Here is a 12146-nt window from a genome sequence, read left to right on the forward strand (position 1 = left end):
TGTTGTATTATTAATGAATATGATTTGGGGGGTTTTGATTCCTGACAAGTTGTTGTATTATTAATGAATATGATTTGGGGGGTTTTGATTCCTGACAAGTTGTTGTATTATTAATGAATTGTATTTGGGGGGTTTTGATTCCTGACAAGTTGTTGTATTATTAATGAATATGATTTGGGGGGTTTGGATTCCTGACAAGTTGTTGTATTATTAATGAATATGATTTGGGGGGTTTGGATTCCTGACAAGTTGTTGTATTATTAATGAATATGATTTGGGGGGTTTGGATTCCTGACAAGTTGTTGTATTATTAATGAATATGATTTGGGGGTTTTGGATTCCTGACAAGTTGTTGTATTATTAATGAATATGATTTGGGGGTTTTGGATTCCTGACAAGTTGTTGTATTATTAATGAATATGATTTGGGGGGTTTTGATTCCTGACAAGTTGTTGTATTATTAATGAATATGATTTGGGGGTTTTGGATTCCTGACAAGTTGTTGTATTATTAATGAATATGATTTGGGGGGTTTTGATTCCTGACAAGTTGTTGTATTATTAATGAATATGATTTGGGGGGTTTTGATTCCTGACAAGTTGTTGTATTATTAATGAATATGATTTGGGGGGGTTTTGGATTCCTGACAAGTTGTTGTATTATTAATGAATATGATTTGGGGGGTTTTGATTCCTGACAAGTTGTTGTATTATTAATGAATATGATTTGGGGGGTTTTGATTCCTGACAAGTTGTTGTATTATTAATGAATATGATTTGGGGGGTTTTGGATTCCTGACAAGTTGTTGTATTATTAATGAATATGATTTGGGGGGTTTTGGATTCCTGACAAGTTGTTGTATTATTAATGAATATGATTTGGGGGGTTTGGATTCCTGACAAGTTGTTGTATTATTAATGAATATGATTTGCGGGGTGTTGATTCCTGACAAGTTGTTGTATTATTAATGAATATGATTTGGGGGGTTTGGATTCCTGACAAGTTGTTGTATTATTAATGAATATGATTTGGGGGGTTTGGATTCCTGACAAGTTGTTGTATTATTAATGAATATGATTTGGGGGGTTTTGATTCCTGACAAGTTGTTGTATTATTAATGAATATGATTTGGGGGGTTTGGATTCCTGACAAGTTGTTGTATTATTAATGATTATGATTTGGGGGGTTTGGATTCCTGACAAGTTGTTGTATTATTAATGAATATGATTTGGGGGGTTTGGATTCCTGACAAGTTGTTGTATTATTAATGAATATGATTTGGGGGGTTTGGATTCGTGACAAGTTGTTGTATTATTAATGAATATGATTTGGGGGGTTTGGATTCCTGACAAGTTGTTGTATTATTAATGAATATGATTTGGGGGTTTTGATTCCTGACAAGTTGTTGTATTATTAATGAATATGATTTGGGGGGGTTTTGGATTCCTGACAAGTTGTTGTATTATTAATGAATATGATTTGGGGGGTTTTGGATTCCTGACAAGTTGTTGTATTGTTAATGAATATGATTTGGGGGTTTGGATTCCTGACAAGTTGTTGTATTATTAATGAATATGATTTGGGGGGTTTGGATTCCTGACAAGTTGTTGTATTATTCATGAATATGATTTGGGGGGTTTGGATTCCTGACAAGTTGTTGTATTATTAATGAATATGATTTGGGGGGTTTGGATTCCTGACAAGTTGTTGTATTATTAATGAATATGATTTGGGGGGTTTGGATTCCTGACAAGTTGTTGTATTATTAATGAATATGATTTGGGGGGTTTGGATTCCTGACAAGTTGTTGTATTATTAATGAATATGATTTGGGGGGTTTGGATTCCTGACAAGTTGTTGTATTATTAATGAATATGATTTGGGGGGTTTGGATTCCTGACAAGTTGTTGTATTATTAATGAATATGATTTGGGGGGTTTTGATTCCTGACAAGTTGTTGTATTATTAATGAATATGATTTGGGGGGTTTGGATTCCTGACAAGTTGTTGTATTATTAATGAATATGATTTGGGGGTTTGGATTCCTGACAAGTTGTTGTATTATTAATGAATATGATTTGGGGGGTTTGGATTCCTGACAAGTTGTTGTATTATTAATGAATATGATTTGGGGGGTTTGGATTCCTGACAAGTTGTTGTATTATTAATGAATATGATTTGGGGGGTTTGGATTCCTGACAAGTTGTTGTATTATTAATGAATATGATTTGGGGGGTTTGGATTCCTGACAAGTTGTTGTATTATTAATGAATATGATTTGGGGGGTTTGGATTCCTGACAAGTTGTTGTATTATTAATGAATATGATTTGGGGGGTTTGGATTCCTGACAAGTTGTTGTATTATTAATGAATATGATTTGGGGGGTTTGGATTCCTGACAAGTTGTTGTATTATTAATGAATATGATTTGGGGGTTTTGATTCCTGACAAGTTGTTGTATTATTAATGAATATGATTTGGGGGGGTTTTGGATTCCTGACAAGTTGTTGTATTATTAATGAATATGATTTGGGGGGTTTGGATTCCTGACAAGTTGTTGTATTATTAATGAATATGATTTGGGGGTTTGGATTCCTGACAAGTTGTTGTATTATTAATGAATATGATTTGGGGGGTTTGGATTCCTGACAAGTTGTTGTATTATTAATGAATATGATTTGGGGGGTTTGGATTCCTGACAAGTTGTTGTATTATTAATGAATATGATTTGGGCGGTTTGGATTCCTGACAAGTTGTTGTATTATTAATGAATATGATTTGGGGGGTTTGGATTCCTGACAAGTTGTTGTATTATTAATGAATATGATTTGGGGGGGTTGGATTCCTGACAAGTTGTTGTATTATTAATGAATATGATTTGGGGGGTTTGGATTCCTGACAAGTTGTTGTATTATTAATGAATATGATTTGGGGGTTTGGATTCCTGACAAGTTGTTGTATTATTAATGAATATGATTTGGGGGGTTTGGATTCCTGACAAGTTGTTGTATTATTAATGAATATGATTTGGGGGTTTTGGATTCCTGACAAGTTGTTGTATTATTAATGAATATGATTTGGGGGGTTTGGATTCGTGACAAGTTGTTGTATTATTAATGAATATGATTTGGGGGGTTTGGATTCCTGACAAGTTGTTGTATTATTAATGAATATGATTTGGGGGTTTTGATTCCTGACAAGTTGTTGTATTATTAATGAATATGATTTGGGGGTTTGGATTCCTGACAAGTTGTTGTATTATTAATGAATATGATTTGGGGGGTTTGGATTCCTGACAAGTTGTTGTATTATTAATGAATATGATTTGGGGGGTTTGGATTCCTGACAAGTTGTTGTATTATTAATGAATATGATTTGGGGGGTTTGGATTCCTGACAAGTTGTTGTATTATTAATGAATATGATTTGGGGGGTTTTGATTCCTGACAAGTTGTTGTATTATTAATGAATATGATTTGGGGGGTTTTGATTCCTGACAAGTTGTTGTATTATTAATGAATATGATTTGGGGGGTTTGGATTCCTGACAAGTTGTTGTATTATTAATGATTATGATTTGGGGGGTTTGGATTCCTGACAAGTTGTTGTATTATTAATGAATATGATTTGGGGGGTTTGGATTCCTGACAAGTTGTTGTATTATTAATGAATATGATTTGGGGGGTTTGGATTCGTGACAAGTTGTTGTATTATTAATGAATATGATTTGGGGGGTTTGGATTCCTGACAAGTTGTTGTATTATTAATGAATATGATTTGGGGGGGTTTTGGATTCCTGACAAGTTGTTGTATTATTAATGAATATGATTTGGGGGGGTTTGGATTCCTGACAAGTTGTTGTATTATTAATGAATATGATTTGGGGGTTTGGATTCCTGACAAGTTGTTGTATTATTAATGAATATGATTTGGGGGGTTTGGATTCCTGACAAGTTGTTGTATTATTAATGAATATGATTTGGGGGGTTTGGATTCGTGACAAGTTGTTGTATTATTAATGAATATGATTTGGGCGGTTTGGATTCCTGACAAGTTGTTGCATTATTAATGAATATGATTTGGGGGGTTTGGATTCCTGACAAGTTGTTGTATTATTAATGAATATGATTTGGGGGGGTTGGATTCCTGACAAGTTGTTGTATTATTAATGAATATGATTTGGGGGGTTTGGATTCCTGACAAGTTGTTGTATTATTAATGAATATGATTTGGGGGTTTGGATTCCTGACAAGTTGTTGTATTATTAATGAATATGATTTGGGGGTTTTGGATTCCTGACAAGTTGTTGTATTATTAATGAATATGATTTGGGGGTTTTGGATTCCTGACAAGTTGTTGTATTATTAATGAATATGATTTGGGGGGTTTTGATTCCTGACAAGTTGTTGTATTATTAATGAATATGATTTGGGGGGTTTTGATTCCTGACAAGTTGTTGTATTATTAATGAATATGATTTGGGGGGTTTTGGATTCCTGACAAGTTGTTGTATTATGAATGAATATGATTTGGGGGGTTTTGATTCCTGACAAGTTGTTGTATTATTAATGAATATGATTTGGGGGGGTTTGGATTCCTGACAAGTTGTTGTATTATTAATGAATATGATTTGGGGGGTTTGGATTCCTGACAAGTTGTTGTATTATTAATGAATATGATTTGGGGGGGGTTGGATTCCTGACAAGTTGTTGTATTATTAATGAATATGATTTGGGGGGTTTTGATTCCTAACAAGTTGTTGTATTATTAATGAATATGATTTGGGGGGTTTTGGATTCCTGACAAGTTGTTGTATTATTAATGAATATGATTTGGGGGTTTGGATTCCTGACAAGTTGTTGTATTATTAATGAATATGATTTGGGGGGTTTGGATTCCTGACAAGTTGTTGTATTATTAATGAATATGATTTGGGGGGTTTGGATTCCTGACAAGTTGTTGTATTATTAATGAATATGATTTGGGGGGTTTGGATTCCTGACAAGTTGTTGTATTATTAATGAATATGATTTGGGGGGTTTGGATTCCTGACAAGTTGTTGTATTATTAATGAATATGATTTGGGGGGTTTGGATTCCTGACAAGTTGTTGTATTATTAATGAATATGATTTGGGGGGTTTGGATTCCTGACAAGTTGTTGTATTATTAATGAATATGATTTGGGGGTTTGGATTCCTGACAAGTTGTTGTATTATTAATGAATATGATTTGGGGGTTTGGATTCCTGACAAGTTGTTGTATTATTAATGAATATGATTTGGGGGGTTTTGGATTCCTGACAAGTTGTTGTATTATGAATGAATATGATTTGGGGGGTTTGGATTCCTGACAAGTTGTTGTATTATTAATGAATATGATTTGGGGGGTTTTGATTCCTGACAAGTTGTTGTATTATTAATGAATATGATTTGGGCGGTTTGGATTCCTGACAAGTTGTTGTATTATTAATGAATATGATTTGGGGGGTTTGGATTCCTGACAAGTTGTTGTATTATTTATGAATATGATTTGGGGGGGTTGGATTCCTGACAAGTTGTTGTATTATTAATGAATATGATTTGGGGGTTTGGATTCCTGACAAGTTGTTGTATTATTAATGAATATGATTTGGGGGTTTGGATTCCTGACAAGTTGTTGTATTATTAATGAATATGATTTGGGGGTTTTGGATTCCTGACAAGTTGTTGTATTATTAATGAATATGATTTGGGGGGTTTTGATTCCTGACAAGTTGTTGTATTATTAATGAATATGATTTGGGGGGTTTTGATTCCTGACAAGTTGTTGTATTATTAATGAATATGATTTGGGGGGTTTTGGATTCCTGACAAGTTGTTGTATTATGAATGAATATGATTTGGGGGGTTTTGATTCCTGACAAGTTGTTGTATTATTAATGAATATGATTTGGGGGGGTTTGGATTCCTGACAAGTTGTTGTATTATTAATGAATATGATTTGGGGGGTTTGGATTCCTGACAAGTTGTTGTATTATTAATGAATATGATTTGGGGGGGGTTGGATTCCTGACAAGTTGTTGTATTATTAATGAATATGATTTGGGGGGTTTTCATTCCTAACAAGTTGTTGTATTATTAATGAATATGATTTGGGGGGTTTTAGATTCCTGACAAGTTGTTGTATTATTAATGAATATGATTTGGGGGTTTTGATTCCTGACAAGTTGTTGTATTATTAATGAATATGATTTGGGGGGGTTTTGGATTCCTGACAAGTTGTTGTATTATTAATGAATATGATTTGGGGGGGTTTGGATTCCTGACAAGTTGTTGTATTATTAATGAATATGATTTGGGGGTTTGGATTCCTGACAAGTTGTTGTATTATTAATGAATATGATTTGGGGGGTTTGGATTCCTGACAAGTTGTTGTATTATTAATGAATATGATTTGGGGGGTTTGGATTCCTGACAAGTTGTTGTATTATTAATGAATATGATTTGGGCGGTTTGGATTCCTGACAAGTTGTTGTATTATTAATGAATATGATTTGGGGGGTTTGGATTCCTGACAAGTTGTTGTATTATTAATGAATATGATTTGGGGGGTTTGGATTCCTGACAAGTTGTTGTATTATTAATGAATATGATTTGGGGGGTTTGGATTCCTGACAAGTTGTTGTATTATTAATGAATATGATTTGGGGGTTTGGATTCCTGACAAGTTGTTGTATTATTAATGAATATGATTTGGGGGTTTGGATTCCTGACAAGTTGTTGTATTATTAATGAATATGATTTGGGGGTTTTGGATTCCTGACAAGTTGTTGTATTATTAATGAATATGATTTGGGGGGTTTTGATTCCTGACAAGTTGTTGTATTATTAATGAATATGATTTGGGGGGTTTGGATTCCTGACAAGTTGTTGTATTATTAATGAATATGATTTGGGGGTTTGGATTCCTGACAAGTTGTTGTATTATTAATGAATATGATTTGGGGGGTTTGGATTCCTGACAAGTTGTTGTATTATTAATGAATATGATTTGGGGGGTTTGGATTCCTGACAAGTTGTTGTATTATTAATGAATATGATTTGGGGGGTTTGGATTCCTGACAAGTTGTTGTATTATTAATGAATATGATTTGGGGGGTTTGGATTCGTGACAAGTTGTTGTATTATTAATGAATATGATTTGGGGGGTTTGGATTCCTGACAAGTTGTTGTATTATTAATGAATATGATTTGGGGGTTTTGATTCCTGACAAGTTGTTGTATTATTAATGAACATGATTTGGGGGGGTTTTGGATTCCTGACAGGTTGTTGTATTATTAATGAATATGATTTGGGGGGGTTTGGATTCCTGACAAGTTGTTGTATTATTAATGAATATGATTTGGGGGTTTGGATTCCTGACAAGTTGTTGTATTATTAATGAATATGATTTGGGGGGTTTGGATTCCTGACAAGTTGTTGTATTATTAATGAATATGATTTGGGGGGTTTGGATTCCTGACAAGTTGTTGTATTATTAATGAATATGATTTGGGCGGTTTGGATTCCTGACAAGTTGTTGTATTATTAATGAATATGATTTGGGGGGTTTGGATTCCTGACAAGTTGTTGTATTATTAATGAATATGATTTGGGGGGTTTGGATTCCTGACAAGTTGTTGTATTATTAATGAATATGATTTGGGGGTTTGGATTCCTGACAAGTTGTTGTATTATTAATGAATATGATTTGGGGGGTTTGGATTCCTGACAAGTTGTTGTATTATTAATGAATATGATTTGGGGGGTTTTGATTCCTGACAAGTTGTTGTATTATTAATGAATATGATTTGGGGGGTTTTGGATTCCTGACAAGTTGTTGTATTATTAATGAATATGATTTGGGGGGTTTTGATTCCTGACAAGTTGTTGTATTATTAATGAATATGATTTGGGGGGGTTTGGATTCCTGACAAGTTGTTGTATTATTAATGAATATGATTTGGGGGGTTTGGATTCCTGACAAGTTGTTGTATTATTAATGAATATGATTTGGGGGGGGTTGGATTCCTGACAAGTTGTTGTATTATTAATGAATATGATTTGGGGGGTTTTGATTCCTAACAAGTTGTTGTATTATTAATGAATATGATTTGGGGGGTTTTAGATTCCTGACAAGTTGTTGTATTATTAATGAATATGATTTGGGGGTTTTGATTCCTGACAAGTTGTTGTATTATTAATGAATATGATTTGGGGGGGTTTTGGATTCCTGACAAGTTGTTGTATTATTAATGAATATGATTTGGGGGGGTTTGGATTCCTGACAAGTTGTTGTATTATTAATGAATATGATTTGGGGGTTTGGATTCCTGACAAGTTGTTGTATTATTAATGAATATGATTTGGGGGGTTTGGATTCCTGACAAGTTGTTGTATTATTCATGAATATGATTTGGGGGGTTTGGATTCGTGACAAGTTGTTGTATTATTAATGAATATGATTTGGGCGGTTTGGATTCCTGACAAGTTGTTGTATTATTAATGAATATGATTTGGGGGGTTTGGATTCCTGACAAGTTGTTGTATTATTAATGAATATGATTTGGGGGGGTTGGATTCCTGACAAGTTGTTGTATTATTAATGAATATGATTTGGGGGGTTTGGATTCCTGACAAGTTGTTGTATTATTAATGAATATGATTTGGGGGGTTTGGATTCCTGACAAGTTGTTGTATTATTAATGAATATGATTTGGGGGTTTGGATTCCTGACAAGTTGTTGTATTATTAATGAATATGATTTGGGGGTTTTGGATTCCTGACAAGTTGTTGTATTATTAATGAATATGATTTGGGGGGTTTTGATTCCTGACAAGTTGTTGTATTATTAATGAATATGATTTGGGGGGTTTTGATTCCTGACAAGTTGTTGTATTATTAATGAATATGATTTGGGGGGTTTTGGATTCCTGACAAGTTGTTGTATTATGAATGAATATGATTTGGGGGGTTTTGATTCCTGACAAGTTGTTGTATTATTAATGAATATGATTTGGGGGGGTTTGGATTCCTGACAAGTTGTTGTATTATTAATGAATATGATTTGGGGGGTTTGGATTCCTGACAAGTTGTTGTATTATTAATGAATATGATTTGGGGGGGGTTGGATTCCTGACAAGTTGTTGTATTATTAATGAATATGATTTGGGGGGTTTTGATTCCTAACAAGTTGTTGTATTATTAATGAATATGATTTGGGGGGTTTTGGATTCCTGACAAGTTGTTGTATTATTAATGAATATGATTTGGGGGTTTGGATTCCTGACAAGTTGTTGTATTATTAATGAATATGATTTGGGGGGTTTGGATTCCTGACAAGTTGTTGTATTATTAATGAATATGATTTGGGGGGTTTGGATTCCTGACAAGTTGTTGTATTATTAATGAATATGATTTGGGGGGGTTGGATTCCTGACAAGTTGTTGTATTATTAATGAATATGATTTGGGGGGTTTGGATTCCTGACAAGTTGTTGTATTATTAATGAATATGATTTGGGGGGTTTGGATTCCTGACAAGTTGTTGTATTATTAATGAATATGATTTGGGGGGTTTGGATTCCTGACAAGTTGTTGTATTATTAATGAATATGATTTGGGGGTTTGGATTCCTGACAAGTTGTTGTATTATTAATGAATATGATTTGGGGGTTTGGATTCCTGACAAGTTGTTGTATTATTAATGAATATGATTTGGGGGGTTTTGGATTCCTGACAAGTTGTTGTATTATGAATGAATATGATTTGGGGGGTTTGGATTCCTGACAAGTTGTTGTATTATTAATGAATATGATTTGGGGGGTTTTGATTCCTAACAAGTTGTTGTATTATTAATGAATATGATTTGGGGGGGTTTGGATTCCTGACAAGTTGTTGTATTATTAATGAATATGATTTGGGGGTTTGGATTCCTGACAAGTTGTTGTATTATTAATGAATATGATTTGGGGGGTTTGGATTCCTGACAAGTTGTTGTATTATTAATGAATATGATTTGGGGGGTTTGGATTCCTGACAAGTTGTTGTATTATTAATGAATATGATTTGGGGGGTTTGGATTCCTGACAAGTTGTTGTATTATTAATGAATATGATTTGGGGGGTTTGGATTCCTGACAAGTTGTTGTATTATTAATGAATATGATTTGGGGGGTTTGGATTCCTGACAAGTTGTTGTATTATTAATGAATATGATTTGGGGGGTTTGGATTCCTGACAAGTTGTTGTATTATTAATGAATATGATTTGGGGGTTTGGATTCCTGACAAGTTGTTGTATTATTAATGAATATGATTTGGGGGTTTTGGATTCCTGACAAGTTGTTGTATTATTAATGAATATGATTTGGGGGGTTTTGATTCCTGACAAGATGTTGTATTATTAATGAATATGATTTGGGGGGTTTTGGATTCCTGACAAGTTGTTGTATTATTAATGAATATGATTTGGGGGGTTTTGATTCCTGACAAGTTGTTGTATTATTAATGAATATGATTTGGGGGGTTTGGATTCCTGACAAGTTGTTGTATTATTAATGAATATGATTTGGGGGGTTTGGATTCCTGACAAGTTGTTGTATTATTAATGAATATGATTTGGGGGGTTTGGATTCCTGACAAGTTGTTGTATTATTAATGAATATGATTTGGGGGGTTTGGATTCCTGACAAGTTGTTGTATTATTAATGAATATGATTTGGGGGGTTTGGATTCCTGACAAGTTGTTGTATTATTAATGAATATGATTTGGGGGTTTTGATTCCTGACAAGTTGTTGTATTATTAATGAACATGATTTGGGGGGTTTTGGATTCCTGACAAGTTGTTGTATTATTAATGAATATGATTTGGGGGGTTTGGATTCCTGACAAGTTGTTGTATTATTAATGAATATGATTTGGGGGTTTGGATTCCTGACAAGTTGTTGTATTATTAATGAATATGATTTGGGGGGTTTGGATTCCTGACAAGTTGTTGTATTATTAATGAATATGATTTGGGGGGTTTGGATTCCTGACAAGTTGTTGTATTATTAATGAATATGATTTGGGCGGTTTGGATTCCTGACAAGTTGTTGTATTATTAATGAATATGATTTGGGGGGTTTGGATTCCTGACAAGTTGTTGTATTATTAATGAATATGATTTGGGGGGTTTGGATTCCTGACAAGTTGTTGTATTATTAATGAATATGATTTGGGGGGTTTGGATTCCTGACAAGTTGTTGTATTATTAATGAATATGATTTGGGGGGTTTGGATTCCTGACAAGTTGTTGTATTATTAATGAATATGATTTGGGGGTTTTGGATTCCTGACAAGTTGTTGTATTATTAATGAATATGATTTGGGGGGTTTTGATTCCTGACAAGTTGTTGTATTATTAATGAATATGATTTGGGGGGTTTTGATTCCTGACAAGTTGTTGTATTATTAATGAATATGATTTGGGGGGTTTTGGATTCCTGACAAGTTGTTGTATTATGAATGAATATGATTTGGGGGGTTTTGATTCCTGACAAGTTGTTGTATTATTAATGAATATGATTTGGGGGGGTTTGGATTCCTGACAAGTTGTTGTATTATTAATGAATATGATTTGGGGGGTTTGGATTCCTGACAAGTTGTTGTATTATTAATGAATATGATTTGGGGGGGGTTGGATTCCTGACAAGTTGTTGTATTATTAATGAATATGATTTGGGGGGTTTTGATTCCTAACAAGTTGTTGTATTATTAATGAATATGATTTGGGGGGTTTTGGATTCCTGACAAGTTGTTGTATTATTAATGAATATGATTTGGGGGTTTGGATTCCTGACAAGTTGTTGTATTATTAATGAATATGATTTGGGGGGTTTGGATTCCTGACAAGTTGTTGTATTATTAATGAATATGATTTGGGGGGTTTGGATTCCTGACAAGTTGTTGTATTATTAATGAATATGATTTGGGGGGTTTGGATTCCTGACAAGTTGTTGTATTATTAATGAATATGATTTGGGGGGTTTGGATTCCTGACAAGTTGTTGTATTATTAATGAATATGATTTGGGGGGTTTGGATTCCTGACAAGTTGTTGTATTATTAATGAATATGATTTGGGGGGTT

The sequence above is a fragment of the Salmo salar genome, chromosome 25 (genome assembly GCF_965601325.2).
Source record: "Salmo salar chromosome 25, fSalSal1, whole genome shotgun sequence".
Classification (NCBI taxonomy): domain Eukaryota; kingdom Metazoa; phylum Chordata; class Actinopteri; order Salmoniformes; family Salmonidae; genus Salmo; species Salmo salar.